The sequence below is a fragment of the Heliangelus exortis genome, chromosome 22 (genome assembly GCF_036169615.1).
Source record: "Heliangelus exortis chromosome 22, bHelExo1.hap1, whole genome shotgun sequence".
Taxonomy (NCBI): domain Eukaryota; kingdom Metazoa; phylum Chordata; class Aves; order Apodiformes; family Trochilidae; genus Heliangelus; species Heliangelus exortis.
The window spans coordinates 6,182,066-6,208,982 of NC_092443.1; the positions used below are offsets into that span (position 1 = coordinate 6,182,066).

The 26,917-nt window shown below is 42.2% G+C and overlaps 1 long non-coding RNA gene across 1 annotated transcript in view; it reads left to right on the top strand.

Annotated features, from left to right (window-relative positions):
- LOC139806530 (uncharacterized) overlaps positions 1–26,260 on the top strand; it is a 59,955-nt gene extending 33,695 nt beyond the window's left edge. Inside the window, exons 3-6 of the long non-coding RNA XR_011730272.1 lie at positions 18,283–18,350; positions 22,725–22,799; positions 23,798–23,938; positions 24,885–26,260. This is a non-coding gene — a long non-coding RNA (uncharacterized lncRNA). The remainder of the gene's footprint in view (positions 1–18,282; positions 18,351–22,724; positions 22,800–23,797; positions 23,939–24,884) is intronic.
- The last annotated feature ends 657 nt before the right edge of the window (positions 26,261–26,917 follow it).

Below are 26,917 nucleotides of genomic sequence, written 5' to 3' on the forward strand. Positions count from 1 at the left end.
GATAAGCAGTTAAACCAGTTTGAAAGCACGGTTCATACCTCATAACCATTGCTGGCACTACATTTAAAACCTTGTCTGAACCAACCACAGAAAAGTCTCTAATACTCCCATAGCTGATAGTTGTGCTGTCCAGAAGTTCCTTAATAGGAAAACAGCAATTATTAATACCGTTGTGATTAGTTGATTGACTTTCTAACATAGGAGAAATACAAGGCAGAAAGATCCTACTACTTTTTTAAACAGCTTAGATCCATGTTTCTCATTTTACAGCTTGTTCCCTGACATCTTTTCCTTCTGGTTTCTGTAACTCAGACACTGAAATGTTTTCTTTTGTGGTAGATAGCTGCAAAGACCAGAGGCAGTATTCAGATCTTGCACTCTTGTTTATCTAGTTATAGTTATGCTAATAGTTTATTCTAACAGTATAGTCACAAGGTAATATGCTGATTTCAAGCCAATCCAGCATGCTCCTTCCAAAGTGTACTGTCCAAGTCAAATTCCTTCATCAGAGAATAGCCTTACTGTTCTAACAGCTCCTTCCTTCCCCACTGCTGTGACCTCTTGTTCCTGGGCTGGGAACTCTAATGAGTTACTCTAAAATTCCCTCAGTGAACCCCATGCTGTGAATGTTAATGGTCTTCCTATTAGGAAGATTAGACTACTTACTTTACTCCTTGCTCATTCCTCATCTTTCTACTTAAGTAGACATGGCTCTCTTTCCATTTATTTAACACAGATCTTCAATTACCAAGACAAGCAACAAGCACTAGCATTGTTGTCTTGCATAATTTTGTTTTCCTGTCCATCAGTTAGTAATTGGGCACAAATGTAGATACAAATGTAATGTTCCATGTGTGTTGTGATACTAGATAACAGTAAAATTAATTAACATGGTGAAAACATCTCCTTTTTCTCCTCTGGAAAAGCCTGAATTTCTCTTCTATTGAAACTTTAAAAATAAAAGTAAAAATAAGAGCAGAAACCTGGCTGGGAGAACTGAAGGCCACAGCTTCACCTTGGTAGAGGCATAGTGGTCATACTGGGATGTGTCTGCAGCTGTGATTGTAGGTAACCATCAGTGGCTGCTTTGAAAGGTGATCCATGGTTTAAACCATTTTGTGAATGAGGTGGACACACAGCCAAAGAGCAATATTTACTGCAGCTTGCAGCAAAGCCTATGAAACGAAACATGTACCAGGATATACTGCATCAGATTGCTGTAAAGAGCTGAAGTTTTGACAGTGAGATATGGGGCTAGCTGAGGATCTAACTGTTGAGCTTGATTTAAACTGTGCCCTGGCTTTTCTCAGGTGTGGTAAATAAGCTGAAGGGAAGCAAAATGTGACCGACTTTATGTCTGATGATTTTCTTTATACCCTTGTGCAAACATTGTCTTTTCTTTCCTTGTATCTCTGCAAGAGGCAATATGCTTATGGTGTGCTATGTAATTAGTTTTTCGTGCTGAGAGAAAACAAGAGAACTTCTTGTTAGATGGATTAAAGGGATCTGTGCTCTACACCATCTGAGTGACAAGAACCATGTCAGACCAGTCCACTGTGACAGCAAAGTCTGAGTGAGACAAGTTCTCCCACGTACTGAGTGGCAAGAGGCAGGCATGAACTAGCCCTGTCAAAGAGCAGCCACAGGTGACTGGGTCAAAACAACTGGGGCAGAGTTGATAGAAGTCAGTTCTGAAAGCAAACAGCATGACTCCTCTTTGGCTTAGTAGAAGCTCTCCTGCTGAGACTTGTGTCTTCCTACCAGGAGAAGCAGAAAATGCTTTCAGGTCAAAAAGGGGGAAGGGGAGGAGGTTGGCACCAGCTTTGAACAAATATTTCCTAGGTTGCAGCCACCAGTTTGGAACCGTGTTTACATGCAGTGTGCAGTAAAAGTAACTTTTGTAGAATAAAAGAGGATAGAAAGTAAAATATGAGAAAAACAGAGCTCCCTTTGCCGGTGGCACAGTGTCAATGTGTCTGAAATGTAGCCTTCAAGTCCATCAGCAGCTGAAGCCAGAATGAAAACCAAGGAAATGAGTGAGAGATTCCCTTTTAGTTTACAGCTTCCAAGAGTTCTGCTGACAGCAAATATTGGTACAGCAGATAGAAGATGATCATCCACAGAGCTTGTGCTGTTCAGCCCCTTTCAAGTCCCTGTGATTGTAAGGCAGCTCAGTTATGGGCTGCCTGAACTTCTCAGTACTGCTTGTTGCGTTAGGATTATTGTCAAAAACAGCAGGTTCCCAGCTTCACATGCTCTGTGTTCCAACTGTGTCACAGTTACCCAAGATCCATATCCTTCAGGTGCTTCAGAAGTAGGCAAGTGAGGAAAGTATGCTCCATATTTGGATTCATAGAATTAATTCCATATTAGAAAAAAATACTTCCTCTCCTAAGAAATTCTAAGTTCTGCAAGCAAAGCAAATTTTCCTTTTCTACCTCTAACCAGTATACCTATAGTTTAATGCAAATTTTACCAAGCATGAAAATCAGTACCTTGAAATTATATGATAAAGAACAGACCACCATGAAACAATAGGTTTATTTTTTAAATTTCATTCCACAGGACTGGCAAAAAGAGACAGAACCTCTTGCCCAGCTACCTGCACTTGCTACTGCAAACCAGGGCTGAGATTGAGAATGGGCACACAAGAGCTTTCCCCTCACCTCAGGCAGCACCATGGCTGCATCTCTCTCTCTTTCCTTTCTCTCTCTCTCTTTCCTCTCTCTCTCTCTCTCTCACATATGCAATTACAGGCCCAGGCTACTATGTCAAATATGCATCTGTAGCTATAAAAGTATTGACAAGTGCTTGGGCTGCAGATGTGCTGGGACTACATCTGCCCGTGTGGATGAGTACTGTCTCATTGTTACCTTATGTTCTGCAGATCTTTGTGATCTTTACCTGTTGTGAATCATCTTGTACCTGGGCTGTCAGCTCTTTCAGGGTAGTTGATAATGATGGCAACATCAGTAAAGCTGCAGTCTAGGTGGGTTCATGTGTGGCTGAAAGATGTGTGCCCATGCAATAGGGTAACTGTTGTGAAATGTATAAGGAGGGCAAAGAGAGTGATTTAAATGCCATAAAGAGTGAACACCTGTGTAGTACTGGTGGAGAGGATGAGGAAATAAATCATTTGGTGATGATCAGCAAAATAATGGCATGAAAATAACCAGTAGGGTGTCCACAAAAGCAGACATGTACTGGGGATGAGGCTCAATATAGCAGCATCGCAGCCATTTGATCAATAGTAAGAGTGTTGAACTTGAGAACTGCAAGCAGAGCTGTCAGAGGACATACAAGCCATAAAATCTGCAGTCTCTGGTTACAAAGTGACAATTGTAATTTTTTTTTTTTTTTTTTTTTTTTTTTTTTTTTTTTTTTTTTGCACCTTACTCTATGGCTCTGTAATGTGGACAAGTTAGTACAAGAACATCAGAGGAACTAGAAATCATTAATCAACAGTACCTCCAAGCTATTATGCTTATAAGTGTCAAGGCAAAAATCATGAGTAATGATTTTCTGCAATGCATTTTCACAAAGTGTTTTAAAGAAATACTTTGAAAAATATCAGCCTTCTGGACTGTGCTTTTTTTCTAGCTGAAAGAAATTAATATATTAAACTACAGTGATACTTTAATGGGCAGATAAAAAATGCAAAAAACAGATGGAAGATCTGAGATCTTGTCCAGTGACTCTGAGCTCAGCAGCAGTAAGAAGTCAGTATGGCACATTGAGAATGAGTTTCACATGTTAGTTAGAGCCCAAAGAAGGGCTTCTGCATTCAACATGTTGTTAAGTAGCCTAAACATCCAGAATCAGACTTTCTGACTGTCTTGCAACTCACAGAAACCTTTGAAAAACTAAAATTCATGATGGACAACTGCCACCCCTCTTTTTCATGAGTTCTTAGTACATTGGCTTGTGTCTAATTTAAGAACATCTTCCAGCTTTCCTGGACAGGAACTCTAACGAAAGGCACACAGGTATCTGATATTTTCCTGTCACCCAGGGTATTTGCAATAACATTCAGTGCTTTGCATACGTCCCACTTCTGTTACCTCCTTTTTATCATCTGAAAATGAAACTTCTTATTAAAATTTTCCACACCACGAATTTCTTCATTGCATTTGAGATGATCAAATACCTCAGGAGGGATAGTATCATCATGAAAGGTCAGAGTGATTGCTCTGCAAAGCATCTTAAACAAAATCTTATGAAAAATATTGGGATAGGTCAGACTAACTTGTCAAACTCAGATAACTGGGAAGTTGTCACCCTGCTTCAGTAAAATGATCTTACATTTACATTTTCACCTGAAATAACAGTTAGTAGTGTTCTGTGGATTTTAAACCTTGTTCTGTGAATTTTAAACCTTGCATTTGATTCTTTTTAAAATGGAGCACCAGGAAGGACAAGGGGCAGCTAAAAAAGTGTATCTGGACTCAGTCTTTTATGAAGACCTCACCGCGTGTGCACAGCAGGTTTGGAGATGGGCTGGTGGCTGCCATCATCCCATCCTGACCAGAGCTGTGGGACCTGCTGCCATCCCCTGGCACAGGCACTGCCACAGTCTGACAGGCACAGGGTGCAGGACACTGAGCCCTAGGGAAGGAGATGTGGTGTTGCCTGGCACAGGAGGTGCGTGCACAGTGACTGCAGTCGTGTTGGCCAAGGAGTGGCCAGGCCCTCCCATGGCAAAACCCTTCCCCGCTTGGCATCCTGATGGCTCCTTTTGCATGTTCCACTCCATGAAATATCACTTCATGCCATACCACAATCAAGGATCACATCTCCTTATCTTAAAGCTAAAGAAATAGATTTAATTGTCAGTCCTCTTAAGCAAGCGTTTAATTCCATTCTGTGGGGACTAAAGACGCTTCTAAATAATTGAGCGGCTGAGAGATTGGTTATTTCTGTTTTCATTGCCCATATTGATTTAAGTGTAGTTAATCCTTTCAAATACCCATGTCACACAGGGCCTGATGGCTCTCTTTAGGGCAATATTGTTCCTCTGGCTAGATTATTTGACATCAAGCATTGTAATGTCACAATAAATCCTTCATGTGGGCTGTTCTTTTCAAAGAGAAGTACCAGATGGGGACTTTGTCTCTTACATTAAACTCTTGGTTTTACTAGTCAGAAGTTGGGCTTGTGAATAATTTTCATTATATTTCTTTTGTGCCTCATAAAAGCTACTTCTGCAGCAGTGACATTAAATAAGCACAAGTCCAATTAAACAGGCATGTGAATGTAAAACAAACCAAGGTGTTTCCCTCACTGCAAATTAAATATAGTTGTTCCAGAGCTCATAGAATGGATTTCACAGACACAAGTGAGGATGGCTGAAGCCAAGAACCCACAGAGATGTTTTACAAGTCACTGCCAGTTTTCTTACTTTGAGTTAAATCCTAAATCTGTCTGTCTACCTTGAGCTCCATCCAAGGAGCTGAGTGATACTCCACTTGTTATTTACAAACGGATTCAGGTGGACTCAATAAATATCTGTCTGGGTCTGTTCAGCCAACATGGCTCTCTCCTCTGCTAATTTAATTTTTATCACAGCACTGCTTTGGAGGTAGCAACAGCAAGATTAGGGCTTGTGGAAACCTATATGAACTTCAGTCAGTGCTGTGGGGAGTGGATCACTCTAATATCAAGAATCTTGATGCTACCTGCACCAGCAACCTTTACATTAGCCAGGGGAAAATTATTCTTTATTTATTAATAAGAAAGTCTGCTTTTATTACTGCTTTTTAAGTAACAGATGTGTATTTGTATTTCCTGAATATTATGCATCATCTGGATGAAGCATCTGGATCTACCTCATTGTGTAGCCTTTACTGACAGAAAATATTTTGGACTGGCAGCTTAAAGGCAACAGGGAGAATCAGCTGGTGGTGTTCACTGTGTTCCAGAGCTGGCTGGACTGTCCTTAACAACTGCACTAAGCTGATCTGAAGCAGAGGGGAGCTGGTAGCCATGTGAGATTTCAGAACTCATTTCTGACCCCAGCTCATGCAGAACATTGATTTTCTACATCTCTGAGCAGTGAATTCTCAGTTGGACTCAGCTGAGAGGCAGTTATGTTTCTGTGGATGGGACTGGAAGCCACCAGTAAAACCTGCAGGAAAAATGAGGTCATGATGCTATGGACACCTACCACCACGAAGCCTTTTTTGCCACCTGAAGATAAAAAGAACTTTTGACAATTGAAATGTAGATATGATGTATTTGTAGCTGCAGATGGACATCCCTTTCCTTTATCCTCACAAAAGTGCATATCAAGCACAAGGAAAATTCTTGCAGAAATGTCGTTGATTGTTTTGATATATCTGAGCCTGTCACTGGTGCACAGCTTCCATGGAAAAGGTCTCCTCCTTTTTCTACCATTTGAATGATGTTTCCCTTCAGGGGTATTCTCTGAAGAGTCGAATTATGTGTTCTGCGTGGTGCAGTGTACGATAAATGCTGTGAACAGCTCCCCTCGAGCAAGCTGAACAATCCCTGCAGACCTGTGCAGGCATTGCCAGCCCATTCTTAATATTCCTGAAGTGACTTTTACAGTTGGTCTGGTTACAGGGTATGTGTGATAGCATTCTTCATCTGAGGGAGGAATGCACTGCTGAGGAGAGAGGTTGCAGAGAGGAAATCTCCATCAGTGTCAGAGCACGGCACCCCAACCTGAGAGCACTGAATGTCCTCATGTCAGATTATGCGTTCTGGGGAAGAGCTGCTGGGTTTTTTGGCTGCCCTAAATTAACATAATGAACTGGACAGTGAGCAGAGATGTACCTTCAAGAAGATACAGTGGTTGAGATGGACAGTTGTTGGCCAAGACAGACAGTCAGGAGCTACACCTTGTTTGGAAACCTTCTCAACACGAATGAAATTTCTGCAGGCATATCACACCAGACTCCTTTTTCTTCCACACTGTGGCTATATCACACAATTTTGGCATAATCTAGGACATTACATAGCTGATACTTTTAGAGCAGCACTGCTTTTTCATTATCAGTTCCACAGGAGAAACATAGTATCCCTCTCAGAAGAAAATATGAATTGATATCTATTACTTGTCTGCTTAGGGTATCTACAGCATAGTAGCATGCACAACACTTTTTTTTTTAACTATTGATCACCATTCTTCCTTTTCCTTGCCACAGAGCTGCCCTGAGCTCTTTCTGGGTGGCCAGAACAGGTTTAGGATCTGTAGCAAAGCACAGATAAATGTGCTGCTCAGCTCAGTCTCTCTAATGTACATTCGATCACTTTTTTCACGGTTGTTTTTAAGAAATATGTGTTACTGTCAAATCCCATCCTTATTGAGTAGGAGTTTGCATATTTGATGCATTTTAAAATGACATTTTAAAGAAGTTTTCTTAAGATTATAAAGGAGACAGTCTGTCAAGAATGCAGTGAGCAGCAGCACAGGGGAGCATTCCAGCGGCATTACCGCAGCCCTCGGCAGCCACACACCCCGCACACAGCCTGCCTCTTTATGCCTAGAGGTGTAAGAATAGCTGTGAACAGCTAATAAGAATCAATGCTATTGGAGACATCTGTTTCAGTTTTCATTTTTCAGTGTTATTAGTGCTTATTGGTACAAGACTCAGGAATGCAGCCAATCCCTTTGAAGTGAAGTGTATTGTAAGGCTAGAGGCATTGTGAGCCTTGTTGATGACCCTGTGTGTAACCTTTCAATTAAACATCCGTAATGCAGGGAATGAGAAAAGACCTCTTTAAAAGAGAAGACTGGTATAGTGAAAATCATGTTGCTGGATTTTATAAAGCAATCTCCAAACAAGTAACAGGTTCTTTAGTTTTTGAAGATACTTTGGTTTTTAAAAAGGTCGGTGGTTCTAGTCATGAATGTACCACTGTTCTTTTAGTTATTAATATATAATAAGAATCCTTCGTTTATGCACAGTACAAGTAACCACAGAACAGATGGCAGTTTTACATAATCCTAGAAAATTAGGCCACAGTTTTTGGCCAGCCAGAGCTGAAGTCCACTGCCAGCTATGTCTTGTCTTCCTCAAAAAATCAGTCCTCATCTTGTGCACCTAAAACCAAAGCCTGGACAAGGAGGATAATCTGGCTTGTCAATAAATTGATCTGCAGAAACTCCACAGATGAGAATGAGGTTTTCAGAGAGGCATTTTGCTGATCACAAGGAGGTGAGTGCAGCCTTGGGACACTCCTGTCACATGTCAGGCTGGCAGCAGCAGTGCAGCTTCGTCTGGGGGTCCAGCGTTTGCAGTGCTCTCTGTTGTCCAAAACACAGGGGTGAAGTAATCTGGAGAGAGTTGAGAGAGGTGAGGTATGTGGGAACAATCACTGTATTGAGGTCAGAGCCAGCATACTTTAAATCCATACATGGGAAACATTTTTGAGCCCCTGTGCCAGTCTGATGAACCAGCTCCTAAGGCTGCGTAGTGACCTCTGCAAAAGGGGCTTTTACCAAGACAGAATCCACCTGTGGAGTGGTTTATGCTGGGTGAGAACTGGTCACAGCTTACTGATGGAGGGCAACACAAAGTTTTGGCAGTCCTTTGCACAGATCTAGCATGTCTGTTTTGGTATCTTACCACTAAGATACTCGTGGCTATTTTACCACTAATTGATGCAAGTCCTCCCTGCGAGTGGTGTGTTGGGCCATGGAGGAAGCTGATGTTCAAATGGAGAGATGCAACTCTGGTCCCTGGCATGTTTTGGTTATAGAGACCTAGTCCTGACTGAATGCAATATTGACAAGTAAATGTAGATGAACAGGGGTGGAAAAAGCCTTCTGGCATGACAGGAAGTGGTGCACAGGGTGAACAGTGACAGTGACACCTTCATCACTGTTCTCTGCCTCTTATTATCAGGGGGGAGGATCAGCTCAGGTTTTTCAACAATTAGTGTGAATTTTGAACTTACTAAGTTTATTGTTTTCAGAGTGATTAATACAATTACTTAATTGTATTTAAATGGAAAGTGTTACAAATTTTAGCAAGAATCAAAACAAATAAAAATGGACCACATGAGAAATGAAAAAAAAAGTGGCAGAAGTTAGTTGGCCTCAGAAATGAGATGTTACAGCCTACACGTAAGTGGGAGAGGTATTACCTAGGATTGTAAAAGCAGGAATGATGGAAGGAATGAATAATGGCAAACCTTGGGCTGGCAGAAAACTTTGCTGGGCTGTGAGAAAGTCTCATAAGCAAAGGGTGGAGTATATCATCAAGGATATTTAAATGAAATACAACAAGGTAGAGTAGAAAATGGCTTCTGTAAAAATATCTTCATCCTTAGGGTGAGATACAAGATGCTATAGTGCAAATAACTTCAATTTATGTATTAAAACAGATCACCAAATTTGATGTTGGGAAGTGTCTGGGCCTTGGCCATAGAGAGGACAAGAATAATGGCTTCATGGCTGTCAGATGTCTCAGGAAGGGTGACAAAGCCTGCTCCTAAAACCTCCTGTGACACTGTGAGGTCTCTGGTGGTGAAGCAGCAAATTTATGTCCATAGAGAGGCATCACCAGGGTGTAAAGTTTTTTTTACTGTCAAAATAGCATTCTTCAGGTAGGAATTTACAGGAGAAAGTAAACTAAAAAAATAAAGACATAAAAAAGAAGTAAGAAAGTAAACTAAACTTCTGAAAGATATTTATTAGCTCCCAGTGTTCCAAAATATTGGGAACTTTTATTTCCTTTTATCTTGTCAGAGACAACCTTCCTGTGTTTTTTTTTTTGACAGAATGTTACTAACTGGAAGATACTTCTCTAATTTTATTTAATTGTTTCATCAGTTAAGTCTCAAATTTTTACATTAGATATGTGTTTGCTGAGATGGGAAGAGGTTGAGTATCTGCTGGTTATTCTGCACTGAATGGACAACAGTACAGAAAACATTTCTATTACGCTGCAGAATTAGGGACCTCTCTAAAAGTTGTCCCTATTCAGTGTGTGTTTGCAGGAACCCCTCTGTAGCAATAATGACAACAAAGCAAGTAAAGCTACCAAAGGAATTTTTCTTCATAGGGAAAGTCATCTATGATTTTTTAAAATCTTCTAGACATTACTGAATTGCTATTTCCCAGTACAGATAGCAAGGATATATTTTAAGCCAGGAACACTTTTTCTGGTAATCCATGTAAAAATGCTCTTACATTTTCTTCACCTGACAACTAATAAAGATACAGTGTGGCACTTTGGAGCAGTGGGTAGAAATGTGAAAGGAAGGAAGGAAACCTGCCCACCATGGAAGTGGAAATAAGAAATCTCTGCATTCATGTGCCTGGGGCTTCGTTGCACCTCAGTATCCTTAATTATGTTCCAGGGTATTTTGGCGTTCCTTCTATTTGCATTTAGATCTTTCATCAGGAAGTTAATGTTCTCAGAGCAAGAAAGATCTCAAGCCCCATAAATCCTAATGTTTAATACGTTAATGATATAGAGATAAGTATTTAATTTTGCTTTATGCGTGACAGAGAAGCCAATGACAAATAGCACTGAGTAATATTTATGAGTTCCATGCCTGGAGGAATAATAAGCACCTTAAATTATTGTTAATTCTGACAAGGCACATACGTTGAAGACTTTATAAAACTTTATGCACATGACTACAACACTGTTCTCCCTCCTACAGTTCAGCTCCTGATATTTTGAGCTGATGTGATCACTAAGCAGTATCTTCCCAAGCTGAAACAATCTGTGGGAATGTCTCAAACTCTCCTGCTTCGTACTGCTCTGCACTGCAGATTCAGCTCCATTCTGAAATGTGCTAAAGGAAGGGCAATAAGGAAATCTTCTGGAGTGTGACAGAAATAGCACGAGGTTATGTGTCCATCATGTCTAGAAACAGAATAGAGTTCTACTTTCCTTCTTTCATTACTTGTGTATTACCTTTACATGTTCAAGGTGTACAAGGCACAATGCAAAATAGTTGTGCTGGCAGGAAAGGTAGTAGCAGTGTCCCAGTCCTGCTTGGCAGGATTCCTTCCTCTCCTCCCTTGTAGTAAAATCAAACTGTTGAAAAAAAAAAAGTAAAATAAACCTTAAACGAAACCAACAACAACTCCCCAAAGCAAGCATCCTTTCCCCTCTTTTCCTTAAGGGCGGTTTACACAACCTATACCTTGGATGGGACCTCTTCCAACACAAGCTGTTTTGTTTTTACTCTGTTAATCAGGCGTGGCAGGAAACTGTTACCAGTTGTGCACAATACATCCAGTTTCTTCCCTTCTCTGTTCCAAGTGTGCTTGGATTTATTAAGGTACAGAGGACTTTGAGAAATGTGATGTTGTGGGCTTGCCAAAACAAACCGCAAGTGATGATGAAGCAATAATGTATTTAACACAGTGTCATGGAAAAGACAAGCTGCAATATCTATTTGCTAGGCTGCTATCTACACTTCAGTGTCTGCAGCTGCATAATACAGAATCTTGTGTATTTACTCTCTATACACAAGACTGCTACATGAATTTACCTGAGTTCATGTGCTTCACCCTGACTCTCACCTTGGTTAGAGTTCTTTAAATCCTGATGCCAACTGTTGAGAGTCTGTTGGATCTAGAAATCTTTGGCCACATCTATCCTTTGATAACAGGAACAATTTATTCTAGGTATACCTTAAAAAAAAAAATTACCTTGTGATCAAGACATGGCCACAGAATGAAGAAAACCCTTCGAATTCTTCAAAAGTCATTTGAAACATTAGGACATGAAGGGACAGTCAGAAGCAGCATCTCTAGAGGATGCCTCCTTGGGATGGTTCTGTTCACTTACCATGGGTACCACATTCAGGCCTCTCAGTGATGGAAGCTTTGTTTGTTTACATTTGAATGTGCAACAAAACCCACAACTGTCTTGGTGTGTTGGTTTGCCTCTGCCTTGCTTTAGAGAAAAATGATGGCCATGCCACCAGTGCTGGAACCCAGAAACGTTCCTGGGGAGGTGACAATACCAGGGGTGTGCTGATGCATAGAGAGGCACAATTCACCACTGCCTGTGGGGAGTATGGAGCTGCAGGGACTAGAAGGGTGGGCTGAGGAAAGCAAGGATGCATCACTGAGATGATGCTTTGTGTTGCAAACCCAGCTGCTCTCCTGGTTGATTTGTTTCTGCACTTGGCATCTTCCCATTCAAGACTGTTTTTCTAAAAATCAGATATAAGTAGTGTACTTAATTCTGTTAATGTATTTTTAATTCCATTTTTTAATGGAGACTGTCCATTTTAGTGGAGACTGTCTGTCTCTTGCCAGCTCTTGTTATGTTTTGCATTTTGGGCAAGAGACATGTACATAAAGGGTCTTGAATAAATAGTAGCATTCTGTTGCACTCAGTGCCCATCTGTAACTCATTTTCAGCTCATTCTAAGACTTGAACTAATGAGTGTGCTGAGGACACTCAGAGCAAAAATAAAACAAAATTCAGAAAGTTGGTGAAACGCTGTTTTTCTTGGCAACAGGAAGGAGTTTGGGCTGCCATGGGGTGGTGCCTGGCAACTGGGGAACCATGGGCAAGCGCTGGGAAAACTGAAACCCTTGGTGGGACCCGGATGGGTCCATGGGCAAACCCCACCTCTGCTGTCAGCTGAGGGGTGGCTGCACCTTCTTGTCCCATGTCCTGTGAGGATGTGCTGCCCTGGGCTCCCTTTCCACTCTGTTGAGCTGATAATGGGAATGTTTTCTAATGCATTTTCTCAATTCATTAATAACTAATCCACTAGTTCTTAGATTTAGTAATGCAACCAGGTGAATGAGTCCTCATGCAAATGGGAATCTATACTGCAGAAACAATGGCAAAGATGGAATGTAATCATCCAATTAACTGTAACAGCTCCTGTGTGAGGAGAGCATAACTTCTAATCACAGTGCTGGTTTGAAGTGCATCTATGTGGTGAAGAATAGGTAAATACATCACCAGAAGTCACACAGCATCAGAAGCCCTGATATGAGTTACTATTCACTCAGACGCCTCTGGCAAAGTCCATTTTAATTTTTTTCTCTTTTGCTGTCACCCTTAGAAAGTGTCTTCTGAACCTGGGCTGTTCAGGGTGTGCAGGTGTTGTAAAGTGATGTGGCTGCCTTGAGCTTGCAAAGTCAGAATAAAGACTGTAATCACCTGAACTGCTCTAAAAATCAACTTTGCTCCTTGCTCCCCTCACCCCATTCCTACTTTTCTGTCTCCATGGTCAGTGTTGTTTCCATCCTCTTTATAATAGTGCATAAGTTTGCCAGTCAACAAGGAATAGAAATATGAAGACAGAGAGAAATTCTGGAGTATCTCACAGGGAACTTCGGACTAAGATGATGTTTCATTATCAAAATAAGAAGCTGCCCAAGGGTAATGGGGAAAAAGGAGAGAACCCTAGACAGTTCTGAAAGATAAATTGAAATTCAGGAGAATGTAATCCTGGGAATTAAACTGAGCTGCAGATAACTCTTTTTCTTGGTAATAACCAGGTTTTTGCAGTATAAACTTTCCCAGCCTCGTATTGCTTCCCTTTCTTCCATGATTGTTGTGTACTTATCGTATCCTGTTCTTTGGCTGGAGCTGAATCAAGTCATTCCTCTGCCACCAGGCTGGGCTGGGCTCCCAGGATGCCCCCCCCAAGACAAGAGTGGTAAGGGAGGCCTTTTACAGGGACAAACTTCCAGAAGCTCTGCTCCTGACACCTTAGTTCCAACTTTTGTTTTGTGTCCTCACTGTTTTCAGTGCTCCCAGCTATATCTAACCTGACTGGAACCAGCTTGCTCTTTATCTTTTCTAGATCATTACCAGAAATGGGGAGAAGCAGCCGGAGCCTCATCAAAAAGTCAATGGCAGTATTAGAGCTGTGTTTTTCTTTTTTCATGATGAGCTTTGCTGCAGTGCAGCATTTTCAAACTATGAGCTACTAAGCAGGAGGTTAGGTATCAAAGAGGTATTAAAAACTGAGAAATTTTCATGAAACAATTCAAAGCAGAATTGTGGAGGAAATGGTTGATGGAAAAAAAAAACCCATGATATTTTCAAGGATTTGCAACGGTGATTGCACTTCTCAGCAATGGTTCAATCAAGCTGGTAATGACCAGAAGTGTCTGATGAGATGCAGGTCATTGTGGGAGCTTGCAAGGAGTTTGAGCCACTTGTATTCCCTGTCCCTGTGCAGTGCCCGTGTGGGTGGAACATCCCCTACTCCTTGGAACAGCCGTATGTGGAAGCTGCTGGACTTTGCTGGTTATGGTCAGGCACCCCAGAAATGGCCAACTCCTATGCAGCTGTCTGAGGCTGAGCATGAGGACTCACTGGTGGGTGGTGGTAGCTGAGGGGCTGATACCAGGGCAATAAATCCACATTTGGGGCTGTTGTTTTCTGCTGTGGAAGGTCAGGTCCAGGCTATCAGTCAGTTTGTACCAGCCTCCACTTAATCTAAGGAAAACAAAATAACAAAATGTAAAACATATGGCTTGTTGGAAGTGTTGCAACAAAATATTTTTAAAAGCAGATTTCAAAGGTTTGCTGGGTAAGAATTCATGGTGCTCTTGCCTTTCTTCACTGGTGTAACAGGATGCAATGGGATCACTGTCCCTCTCTGTCCTTCATTAAGATGCTTGAATGACCTGGATGTGGAGGAGTTTTTAAGTGTTTGGGGCAGGGACAGGCTGGTAACCAAGCAAGGTTTAAATCTTACAAGGATGTATTTCTCTGCTCTCCAAACTAATGAAAGAATTTCTTTGGGAGGAAAATTTTCCTGCACTCAAAACGAGTGTTGCAAGAGAATATTTAAAACATTGTTGTCAGTGCCTTCTAGCACTGAACCTAATTAAGTTTCTTTTATGTCTTGGAGGACTGCACATGCTTGCTTTCAGGAGAATGGCAAAGCGCCGGCACTGCCAGGAGATCTGTGTCAATGTGGGAGGTACCTCTGCAGTAAAAAGTAAATGACAGTCAGAAATTGGTAGCTGGTGCTTATAATATAGACTCAAGAAGCTAAGATTGACATACGCTGGCAGCAAGTTTGTTGTGGTTAAATATCTTTTTTCTTTAGCCAAGGAAAAATACTCACACAAAAATTACTTGATCCGCAGCAGAAGAATAGGATTAGCATCAGGAAGGGGTGTCTGGTGGCAGGCCTCCATGGTACGAGCCTCCGTCCCTGAATGGGATTCATTCTTCCCCAGCTGAGCCGGTGGGAAGTTCTTGCTCTTACAGGAAAGTGCTCAGACTGCTGCAGTGGTGTTGTTTTTGCTCTCATGTTATGCCCTTTTGAAGGGGTCAAGAGTTCTTCCATAAAACTCACTCCGTGCTATAGGTCCTAGCATAAGTAGCCTATGCTGCCTGTCCTCCCAGAAGGGGTTTTATCAATAGGGTGCTGGAGTCCTCCTGAAACACTTGTCAACCCAGCACTGTTTGCTTATTCCAGGTTCACTGGAAGGAGACCTCACTTCACTCCTCAGCCTGTCACGGCAATTTTTTTCACACGTTTTCTGTATCTTTTTTCCATAACCATCTCTCAGTGAGATCTCTCCACCACTGCCAACCAGCTCTTCCAGGCTGTGCAGTCTGGCACAGAAAGAAACAAAGCCAGACTGAGTCATTTACAAAAACAAGACGCCGCCCATTATTTTAGCACGCTGGAGTGGACTACTGCTGGGAGATCTCGAGTGCCAAACAATAAATGAATCCTCTCCGGTTAATCGTCACCCCTGCCAATGAGGCGGAGGTTGGTCGCTCTTGCAATAAAGGACAAAAGTCTTTTCTTCTGCTCTTTGTTGCCTGTAACAAAGCTGGTTGGATGCAGCTGGGATCAGGCCCACAGCTGATCCTCCTCTCCCCCGCCCCTGGGCCATTCCTGTCGGCTCAGCTGGGGTAGCCTGGACAATGGGGAAGCTGTGTTTGTGGCACCTCAGGATGTTGGGTCTATAGTTTGGACAGCACAAGAATATGCGTGTATTCTCCCCATTGATGTTCGGGGCCTTGATACCTCTTTGTTTGGTTTGCTTTATTGAAAGGTAAAACGGAAGAAGGGATAATGCCCCTGCTTAGAAATAAAGTTGCAGGGTGACATAAAAGGGAGGAAAAACAAGCATTTCAGAGATGAGACCTGAATCCACGTGCTTTCTGGGGAGTGGGGGCAGTGTACAGGAGCAGAGCTGTTGTACCAGATGTGCTGCCCCACCACAAGAGTTCCTCAGGCAGGATCCTTTCCACAAAGCAAAGCCCTGGTCAGTGGTCAGATAACTGGTTGCCCCGGTGTGAGATGTCAAGATTATCTGCCAGTTCCTCTTGGCCCCTGGCAGGTAACTCTCCACAACTCTCTCACAGAGGGAGCGGGCAGCTCTGACTCATCTGCACACATCAGCCAAGCCATCAGAGAAAGGTGATCAGAAAACCACGCTCGCCGTTTTCTGGTGTTGGAACTTTGCTTCCCCAGCGCAACTGATGTAGGTGCATTAAAAGTACAGGATCATTTTTTCCACTCTGCTTCTGTATTTTTGTGGTTACCTTTCTCCCAGCTTGGGAGCCAGCAGGCAGATCCTAGCACGTCTGTTTTCTACCCACTTGTGCCTCTGCAGGCAAGAGAGTGAGCTGTGCAAGCTGTGCCTGTCTTGTTAGGACCTAGCCTTGTTGCCTGCTTCCCCACAGTTTGACCTGCTGGGCTTTATAGGAAATCACTGCTCAGTATCCTCATTTTTTCATAAAGCATTCTCCCACCAAGGGCATCTCAGCACCTCTCTGCCTGTCCTACAGTTTATCATATATAGGTGGCTAATTTCACTTATTCTGCACACCAATCGGGGAAGCTGTCCACGTTCATACCTGGACTGAACACCTAAGGGACAATGCCCAGTGCTTTGGGTGAAAGAAAGAGAGGCTCTTTTCCAGATGATAGCCAAGGAGCTGGAGAAAGACCAAAACTACAGTGGTCTGCTTCACACTTTTCCCTTCTGCTGAATAACAGTTTTCATGGCTTCAGTGCAAAGAGTAGCAGAGGCTGATAAGCATCTTTATAGAGATAATTTAAGTTATATTTACTTACACACAAATAAAACTTGATACAACAAAGGCAACATCATGTTTCTGGTATCTAATGTTAAAGATATGAATGGCTCTTAGTCCATTTACTACTCTGGAATAATGTATTTCCTGATTTTTCAGGTGTCATTGGATTATTGATAGTTACTGTGTTCTATCTGCATATCAGTGATTGTACTCCCTGTGCAAAAGATGCTTACCTAGAATTGATTGCCTGTGGTAATCAAATACATATTCAGGACTCAAAACAATTCTTGCCTGATGTATTCAAACACAGCAGCAGAATTTCATCACCTACCTCACCACCAAATTTTTTTCAGATCTTATCTTTTCCAGTCATAAGCTAAAAAAGATGCATGATACAATATCCTACCAGTGCTGCAGGGGATGTGACTCCATAGGTAATTTGTGAGATAGATGTTGGGAGTGTCCCTAACTAAAATTGTTTGAGGATAAAATTACTGAGCACAGTGCTGAAATGGTGGATCACCCACCAGTCTGGTCTAGGATTTCCAGAGGGCATCTTGCATCTAGGTGCCAAAATACTACCGAATATAAATATATAATTGTGTTTTGAATTCAGTTCCCTGAAATTCAACTAATCCTTCCCATAATAGTTGTTTCAGCTTTTGGTTGGTGATTACATAAAAAAATCTTATAGACAGACAGCATTGCTATAACAACCACAGTATGAAATACCCATAAGGGGGCTGACTGGACAGACTGAAGAAGTCAGCAGTGTCCCTGATGTGCACAGGGTGATCAGAGCCAGAGGACAATCCCCTGCCCTTGCCTGGCCAGCTCACACTGCACGTGGGTGCTGAGGTTGAGGACTGAAGGAACATGTCAGGCCACAGGCAATTTTTTTTCTATTGCAACTTTCTTTTATGGGTCTGCCCTGAGGATTCTGAGAGTGGCAAGAGAGGAGGGGAGGGTTGGAGATGGGGCTTGTGACTGTAATCTCATTTTTCAGAGAAACACTGAACATGCTGTTATTTTAAGAACCAGCCTCTTAGTGTGAGCTCACTGTCTGAATAATGTTAGTTCTTCCTAGCCTTGCACTGATTTCACAGATAACTGCTACCGAAAGCTGACTGAAAACCATTGAAAGTTTCACCAGAATTCAGAGAAGAAAGAGTTAGTCCATGGAAGTAATAGAAGAAAGAAAATTTTCTGTATGGGAGAAGTTTGTGTTGAGTTTCATGGCGAGTTCTATTAAGTGCTACATTTAAAAGTTCGTTTTTTCAGTGGAACATTATATTTTTTTCAGATTCAGGGTGCCCCTGTGGCTCAGCTCCTTACCTATATGCTGTCCCCTGTTTGTTTTCCAGCCACATGGTAAGTGATTTTTAGGTTCTTTATTCTGTTTAGCTTCTAAGTGAGATCACAGGCAACAGCAGGATGTAATGCATACAATGGTAGCATTTTTTATTAGATTTCCATATGGGCATTAAAAATTCACTCTGATTGATTATAACATAGTGCTTTATAGCTTTTTATTACAACTTAAGACTTTATTCAAAAGACATTTTTGAAAGGGAGAAAATTACAACTGCTGTCTATGGCATCATCTGCTAACACTTTATTACTAGTGGATTATATGCAATTCTTCATAGAAAGTTATTAAAAAATAAATTGCACTTTAATAGGAGGTTATTAAACCCCTCAAAATAGAATCTTAATGAGCAATTTTTGCAAATTAATAATTCAAATAAGTATATCAACTACATACTATGTGCATGCTACTGCACCTTTTTATATTGAAGTCAACATTTTTAAAGTTTAAACTCTGTTGAACCACTGAATTGCTTGGTTACTATTTTCATGTGAAAAAGCACATTCACGAGGTTGGCCCTGTTGTTCTCCATGAGAAACACGTTGCTGGATGGGGACTGTTGCTCTCACTTAGGGATGATCTACTGTCTCTACCATTTCCCTTCAGCTTTGTAAGGCTCTGGAGAAGCCACCTTGCTTGGCCTCCAGGTGCTGCTGGCAGCAGAGCCACTGCTGTGTGGATCAGGGCACAATCCAACCTTCCATTTGATACCCAGCAACATGAGGGGCACTGAGGTCCACACACTGCCATGGGCACTGCTGGCCACATGTCCACAGGGGGGAAACAGCTGATAATAAACCAGAGACAGAATTTTAAAAGTGACATATTGGATGGAAGTGATGGGGAACACATCCACGTGGCAGTTTAGATGCTAGGTGGATGCTTCTTGAAAAATCAGGTACTTCCTGTGGCACTTGGTTTTTCATGCAAATTGTTCATCCAGGAGCAATCATGAGAGATTAGACCGTGGTGTCATCTGATTCTTTCTGTTGCATCCTCAGAGTGCCAAGAGACTCCTACAAGCTGTTACAGTACACACCATAAACAAGTGTTCCTGACACCAACCAACACGCAGGACTCTGAGCTCCTGGCTGGCAGCAGAGATATCCTGTAGGGGTGGGTGTATCCCTGGAGAGGGCAACAGGCTAAAGTGAGGTGACACCTCAGCCTGTTCCCTGGAACAACCTGTTCCTGTGGGACATGCCCAGTCTTCTCCTGGACTGCAGGATGCATGGGATTTGGGAGCATGGCACAGGCTGGTGAGTCAGCCCATGGGCATGGCTGCAGGCACTCCACAGGCACCATCCAAGAACAAAACTGAGGCCATCAGCAGGGACAGCAGTTTATTCACTGCTACACATTCTGTAATCCATAAACACTCAGAGAAGAAAAGCATTAAGACTTAGAGAAGAAAAGCAAATCTCCACTCCTGATAGTGGAGGAGTGGAGATTTGCAAACTTGTTTTCAAAAAAAACTGAACTAGTTGCAGCTCACTGCACTAGTTGCAGCTGAGAGTATTCCTGACACACAAATACCCAGTCTCTTCTCAGATTTCTTTATACTTTGGCCTCAGCTGCGTCATATTTTAATGACCCAAAGATTGAAAAAACCCAACCAAACAAAAAAACAAACCAACCAAACAAACAAAAAAGCCCCCAAGCCCCCCCCCCAAAAAAGCCCCAAAATAACCTTTTTGAATACTAAAATGATCTTCTTTTGCTAATAAGAGGATGGGCAGGTAGTGTGTGTTAGGGTTAGTCTCTATCCCAGTTTAGAGGGAATTAATCTAAACTTTCGAGACTTTGTTACATTTAAAAAAAAAAAAGACCACAAACACTGCAGCAGAGCAGAAAATACAAATACTTGAGTACATGGAAACCTGGAAGTTTTATTCATGGCTTTGAGTGACACAAGATGTTTGAAGTGAGTGTGATGTGCTTGATACGGCTGAACAACTTTTTTTATCAGAATTGCATTTCTAGAGATATGACAGGCAGCAGCTTCTAAGGCAAGATGCATATTGACTGAGATGAGTGAATACAAGTCCTGGAACAGCAGCAGTCAGACTTACCTGGTACATGCACTTGCATTTCTGACCTGAGATCAAAAACTAATGCAACAGTTGATGAGTTGTGTGAAGAACATAGGTCAAGTATGGTCTGATCAGGGTGGGATTTTGGAAGCCACCCTTTGTCAGAGGTACTCCACCCAGCAGGGCAAAGAAGCCCAAGGCTGCTTTCTTACCAACAGCATTGCCATAATAATACAACCAACTTCCTCAGATGTTGCTAAGAATGTTGAGAACTTAATGGCCAGATCATACAGCAAGTCAGAACAGCCATTTTGAGGCATGAGACTGATGCCCCCAAGAAGAGTTTTCCCAGAGACATGCTGTTTTCTGATGTTTGAACAAGAGCCAGGCTTGCCTGTATTTGCTTTGATGTGTTAGAGCTTTGATACCCACATCAACATGAAATCAAATTACAAGAAAAATTTAAAGATTCATATCAGCTTATTTATGGCAGCTCTTCATGAAAATCTCAGGTAGAAAGGAGTGCATATGTGATGTTGATGCTTAGGAGCACAAGCCAGGGACAAAGGTCTAATGCAAAATTGAGATGTTAATGACAAAAAACCCAAGCACTACCATAACTGGAAGTTGAAATGACAGACATTACGACACTGGTGGATCCCCTTTCTAGACCAGACTGCTGGGCTGAGAGTTGCTGTCTCCTTTACTTACCACCACAGATGACAGCATGAGTCTTTTTAGCAAAGAAGCAAGAAACATCAGGTGGTTTCCTGATAGAGCATCACCAACATTGACTGTGAGCCTGGGACCTGTTCAAGTATGGCTGCTGGTTCCTGAGAGAAGAACAAGATCTTTGGTAGAAATTACCAGAAATCACTGTGTGAAAGAGAGACAGATCAGTCCAGCAGTGGTGTCTAGCACCAGCTTGGCTCTCCAAATTTTGTTTTCCATGTTGAACAAAACTTTACCTACAAATTCACCCACTGCTGCTTCTCCTGTTGTTACTTTGGGAAGTGGGTCTTGACTGGAGGGCTCAAGCTTGCTTGGGATGTAGCCAGCTTGCTGCCATAAATGTTTTTTCTTATTCCTGCATCAGGAAGGAGAGGACTTGCCCTGAATTCTTCCAAGCTAATTATCTGCAGAATGAACTCATAGAAAAGCCAGGCCATTCAGGAACAGGAATGTGCCCATGATTTTTACTTTGCAGGACTGAAGTGGTGGAGTGAAGTCCTGCCCTCTAGCAGCACGCAGAGGATCAGCCACAGCGTCATGGATGGCATTTTGCATAACTTGAGGGCAAAATTTTCCTTTTGCTTCCCACAGTGTTTGTGCAAGCAAGACCTGCACATCTCATTGGGAAGAAAAGAATATTTGTACCTCATATATTGGATAAATTGTTCAAGGACAGCTAATCCTTGTTAAAATCTTGCTCTGAAATGCTGCCAAGAGCAGTGGCTGTGTTGTTATCTGCCACGTCAATGCCAGGCTGTGAGCAGCAGCTTCTTGCCATCCAGCCTGTAACTTGGGCATCTGGAAAACACATAAGTAGTTTTTCTCCAGAGGGACACAGAAGATTCTGCTGTAAGTGCTGCTCTTCCCTGAAGTGCCAGCATCTCCTCTGCCACAGGTGTTTTCTCTAAATTGCACAGTGATGGCCACGCTGGCTTTGTGCTGTCCTACAGGAAGAGCACCAGGGCATGTTTCTCAAGAACACCTTACCTGGAAAACAGCTTCACAGGGTATGAACACATGAACAATGTGTATCTATTTTATCTCACCCATCTTTTTGTTAGTGCAGTGTGTATCCTAAGGTCACAGTGAATTTTAAGTGCATCATTCACAGCCAGGTTCTTCTCATCCTGCTTCTGTCAGATGGGATGTGGCAGTGAACTCTGCAACCTCAGTGATGATGCTCATCACTTAACCTCCTGCTTTCCTGCATGGTTCATTTTTCAAGCTCTTAGCACCCGTAACACCTCTGAAAAGGTAAATTATATGAAGAGGGGAAGGTTGCTTGATTCTCCTGCAAAATTGAAAAAGAAAAGCCACAAACACCTTTTGATTTTCACATGCAGAAGACACTGTTCATGTCACAGCCATACCAGGCTCAGAAAAACAAAACATGCTATTTTCTTTTTAAATTGGTGTTTCCACTTCCCCTCCCAGCCACCCATACAGTCCTTACATATTACCTTCTCCTCAACAAAAGAATATTTTTAATTCATTAAACATTTCCCTGCCCTTTCTATCTGATTGGAATAACAATCTATGCTCTTTGGCAGCATTTCTGAAAATAAATGCTGTTCCCTGAATCATTGTGCCTGTAAATGCTTTCTCCAACAGGAGCCCTTCATGCAGCCTCTGAAAGCTACTGCAGGACTTAACTCTTTACGGAGTCTTAAGGAAAATGTACTGAAGGTATTTTTCTCTGTTTCTTCCTATACATAATGTACAGTGGGGCTTTGATTGCTTGCATGTTACTCTCAGATCGCTGTACACTGCATGAGATGGGTGTTTGTAGCTCATGGTTTTAGGACCCATTTTATGGTGCTTGGGGCTCCCCTCAGCTCCTGTCCTGGTCCTGAGCTGGATTCCATCCCAGGGAGCAGGATCCTGGGCAGGGCACAGGGTGGGTGGCTCTGCACGTGGATGTCTCTGTCAAATATCATCGTGCTGGAGACCATCCCCGAGGCGTCCGGCTGGCACCTGGGCAGCCAAGATGAGGAAACGCTGCCTCCAGATAATATTCCTGGGAAGCCAGGTACTGGTTCCAGCCTCCCTTCTGCCCCAGATGAGGATCTAGGTCAGACTTTGATATGGCCAAATAAGAGATGGGTATCTTCTATTTTGGAGGAAATAAAGAATCAGAAATCCTCAGGTTGTCAGAGTGAAGCAAGGAGACTGCTGTTCTTATGTCTGTGAGGCAGAAGAAGGGCAGAAAAATCAAGACAGATAGCAGGAACATTCCATAGTTTTGCGAGAGCAGTCTGGGGGCAAAATTGGTCTTATCCAGATATTCTTAATTTCATTTCTGGAATAGTAAAATAATGATTATATAGAAAGGTCACATCAGGTAAACTTCCTATTTAATCTTCAATTATATTAAAATATTTATGTTACCACTGGATTTTTATTAGTAAGAGCTTTAATCACTCACATATGCATTTGTTTCAAAATCAGCTGTGTAAGACTTTTTTCCCAACCTTTGGAAAGTCACCTTTTCATTCCAGTCTGTCAGATTTTTCTCTAAAATAAAAAGTCATTTTTCCTTCAGTGCTTTTGCTTTGCTTGGCAAAGCAAAATAACGTTGATTGATAAAATATTGTTCCATTGTTTTGATCAAGCCTGTTGTTTTTTATCATAGTCTGTGGAGGTTTGTTTTTCTACTCATCATGTAATTTTTTCTTTTGGTACAGAAACACATATTCCAGACTTGGAGACAGCAGCTCCAGCTTTCTGAAACATCTATCTGATCACTAATTGAAGGACTGCTTTTTCAGTAGTGCTAGCAGGAGCAGCACAGTCCTTCTTACCCCAGTGGAATGGTTCCTTTTGGAGTGGGTAAGTAGGGAAAAGCAGTATCTGTGAAAACAAGGGCTGGTGGATCTGGGTGAGTTTGTCTCAGGGTTCTGAATGGTGAAGTCCTGGCTGTCTGGAGTGGGAGCTTTGGTGGCCTCACTCTTCAGTGTGTCCCTTCAAACATCTGAAAGCTGCTGCATGTTCTGAGCAGATTAGAGAAGATAAAGGTACAGCATTCTTTCATGGAAGCTGAAAATTACTGAACACAGTAATAGGTTTGAATAATAGTTTGAACATGTGAATTAAGGTCCAGCATTTTATTGTGATGCCCTCAGGGGCATGTCTTTGCAGTAGCTCTATGTAGAGATAAGCAAGGTACCATAAGAATGAATTTGTGCTTTTTGTAGGTACGGTAATTTGGGCTAATTAGGGCAGGCTCAGCACCACCCTGGTGCAGAACAGAAAGCTGTACAGAAATTCAAAGGAACTAAGCTGTCAGCTTCAGTGAGTTCCTCATCCAAAAGACCTCACTCACAGTCACTCATGGAAAAAAGCTACTTGCACAGGCAGGCCATCCTGAAAGCATCCAGATCTATGAAAAAATAGTTCAGTTCTGAAGCAGGTGAGATGATTAGAGCTCTCTGTCAAGACTTCCTAGCGATGTGTTCAGGGTAGGGAGGCTTCTGACAAGCCCTGCTGTAGAACTGCTGCCCAGTGGACAACCAAGAGCCTTGGGAGCCCTGGAGTGGCCCAGAGACTGAGTTCACCTCTCACCTGCTCTACCCAGCACCCAAACCCAGCAGTGCCTGGCCATGCTTCCAGCAGTGCCTGAGAGATGAAAGGCTGAGATCTGCCCTTGGTTAGGACACTTTCAGTGACACATCAGCCATAGCCCCTGGGGCTGCCTGAATCACCGCTGCAGCACCAGGACCTGACACTTTGCTTTGTGAGGCATTCACTGCTTAATGCCTGTCTCTGCTCCAGTTCCCACTTTGTTGAAATGATGAAGCCCTGCACACCACCAGCCTGCCACAGCTCCTTTCTCCTGGAGAGGACTCATTTGCTGTCTTGACAAAGTTGCCAGGTATGTGGAAGGGGAAGGGCCAGGGCTGTGCTCACATGCTCCAAGAGCAGTTGAGAAACCTGAAAACACAGCACAATCTGATGTAAACAAACAAGTTCTGCATATTCTGCTTTCCCAAATATTCAGAAGTCTTAAAGGAATTGGGTGTGTAATTGAAAGTAGCCAAAGGCAGCTTCATCCTGTGCTACCAGCACTGACGCAGCCGATCACCCAAAGTTTCACTTGGCAGCTTGACAGGGTTATGCATTTTTACATGGGTGAACAGTTCTGCAACAAAGCATTGCAGCCTAAACACCACAAAAACCCAACATTGTCTTGTTCCATTCATTCTTAATTCAATAGGCTGGAAGAGACATTTTCATTCTTTCCTTGCCCTGGTCATGCCATCAAGCCTGACCCAGAAGCTCTCCTGCACCAGCCATCTCTTTTCTTTTGCCTCTGAAGTCTTCTTTATATTACAGGAATGGTCTTTCCTGTGAAAAGTCCCTGGTACTCTTTTCCATGTTCTCAGTAAGCACTTTTGAACACGTCATTCTTGATGTCATGGGATCCCACTGCCTGGAAGGGATTGGGAACCAGCAGCATTTTGGAGTTTGGAAAGCAATTTATCAGGAGCTTTGGCATTTGGAGGGGAGGCAATGGTTCTGAGAAAGGAGGAGCTTTTCCCTGTAAACCAAAGAGCTCTCAGAACTGCTGCTCCAGGGAATTGTGCTGGCACTGCTGCCAGAATGCCAGGTTGGCTGCCTTGCATGTTAGGACCTGCACTTTTTTGTCTTACGGGCCAGAGAAGAAAATCATTCTGTGAAAGGAAAACTCAGCAAGCAACACATTACTGAACAAGCCAATGAAGAAGGGAGTGAGATGACCTTCTTAGAGCTCTGCATTGAGGAAACAGAGAAACTTGCCACTTCTATCATCGAAATTCAATAGCTCTCTTAAAAATAGTGAATTTCCCAACTTTTGAGAAAAATCCTCACATCTGATGACTGTGGTCCTGGCTAAAATTACTATTTGTTTTACTGAAATATGACAGGATAAACAGCAAACCCTGTAATATGAGCAGATACTAGGCAATACTAAAATATGACACTTATTTCCACCAGTATCACCATTTTAATTAATGTGTATGCTATTTCCTTCCTACCATGCATAATTTAGAAGTACAGGAAAGTAGAAGAGTAGGTGAATGTCCTGAGAGGTCCATCCTAGAGAAACCATGTGAGGTACTCAGCTGAGACAGAAGTTCTTCTCATGACTGAATTAATAATGAGCAATTACTGGGGGGGAAAAAAAAAAAAAGGAAGAAAGAAAAAGATTCTTCACACAGTTGATTACTGTTATTTAGGGGGAAAAGTGCTTTTTTTCAATCAGCACTTTTGTGAGACAGATACAATACAAATCCTATAAAATAAGTGCATTTCTGGTTCCTTCTGCAGTAGGCTTTGATGTCGAATGCCATTCTCAGCATGGAGGAGAATTTATTTATTCATTAATTTAATATATTCAATAAACCAACCAGCACACAGACTTATTCTTTACAAGTAATTAGAATGTATTACAAGCATACAAATGTGCCTAAGATTGAGAACTTGGGTTGTAATCTAATGAAAATATTGTTGCTGAATTAATTTCCTATGTGGTGCCACAGCCATGGAATAAAAAGTATATTGAAAGTCTTCAGAGACCTCCTGTCAACAGCACTACCTCTTTTTTAAGCTAGAGAAGATTACATTTCAAAGCCTGTTCTTTTTCATGCATGTTCTAGTTGTCCTACAGGAGCCTTCCATGCTTGAAAGGCCTTGTGGAAGTCTCAGAGATAAAGAAGGTGAAAAATCAGGCAGTTTCTGCAACAAATGCTGTTCAGCTACTGGGCTACCAGGAACTTGAAGCAGTTGGCCCTCTCTGTGCCAATCTGCACTGTTGGAAGCTGCAT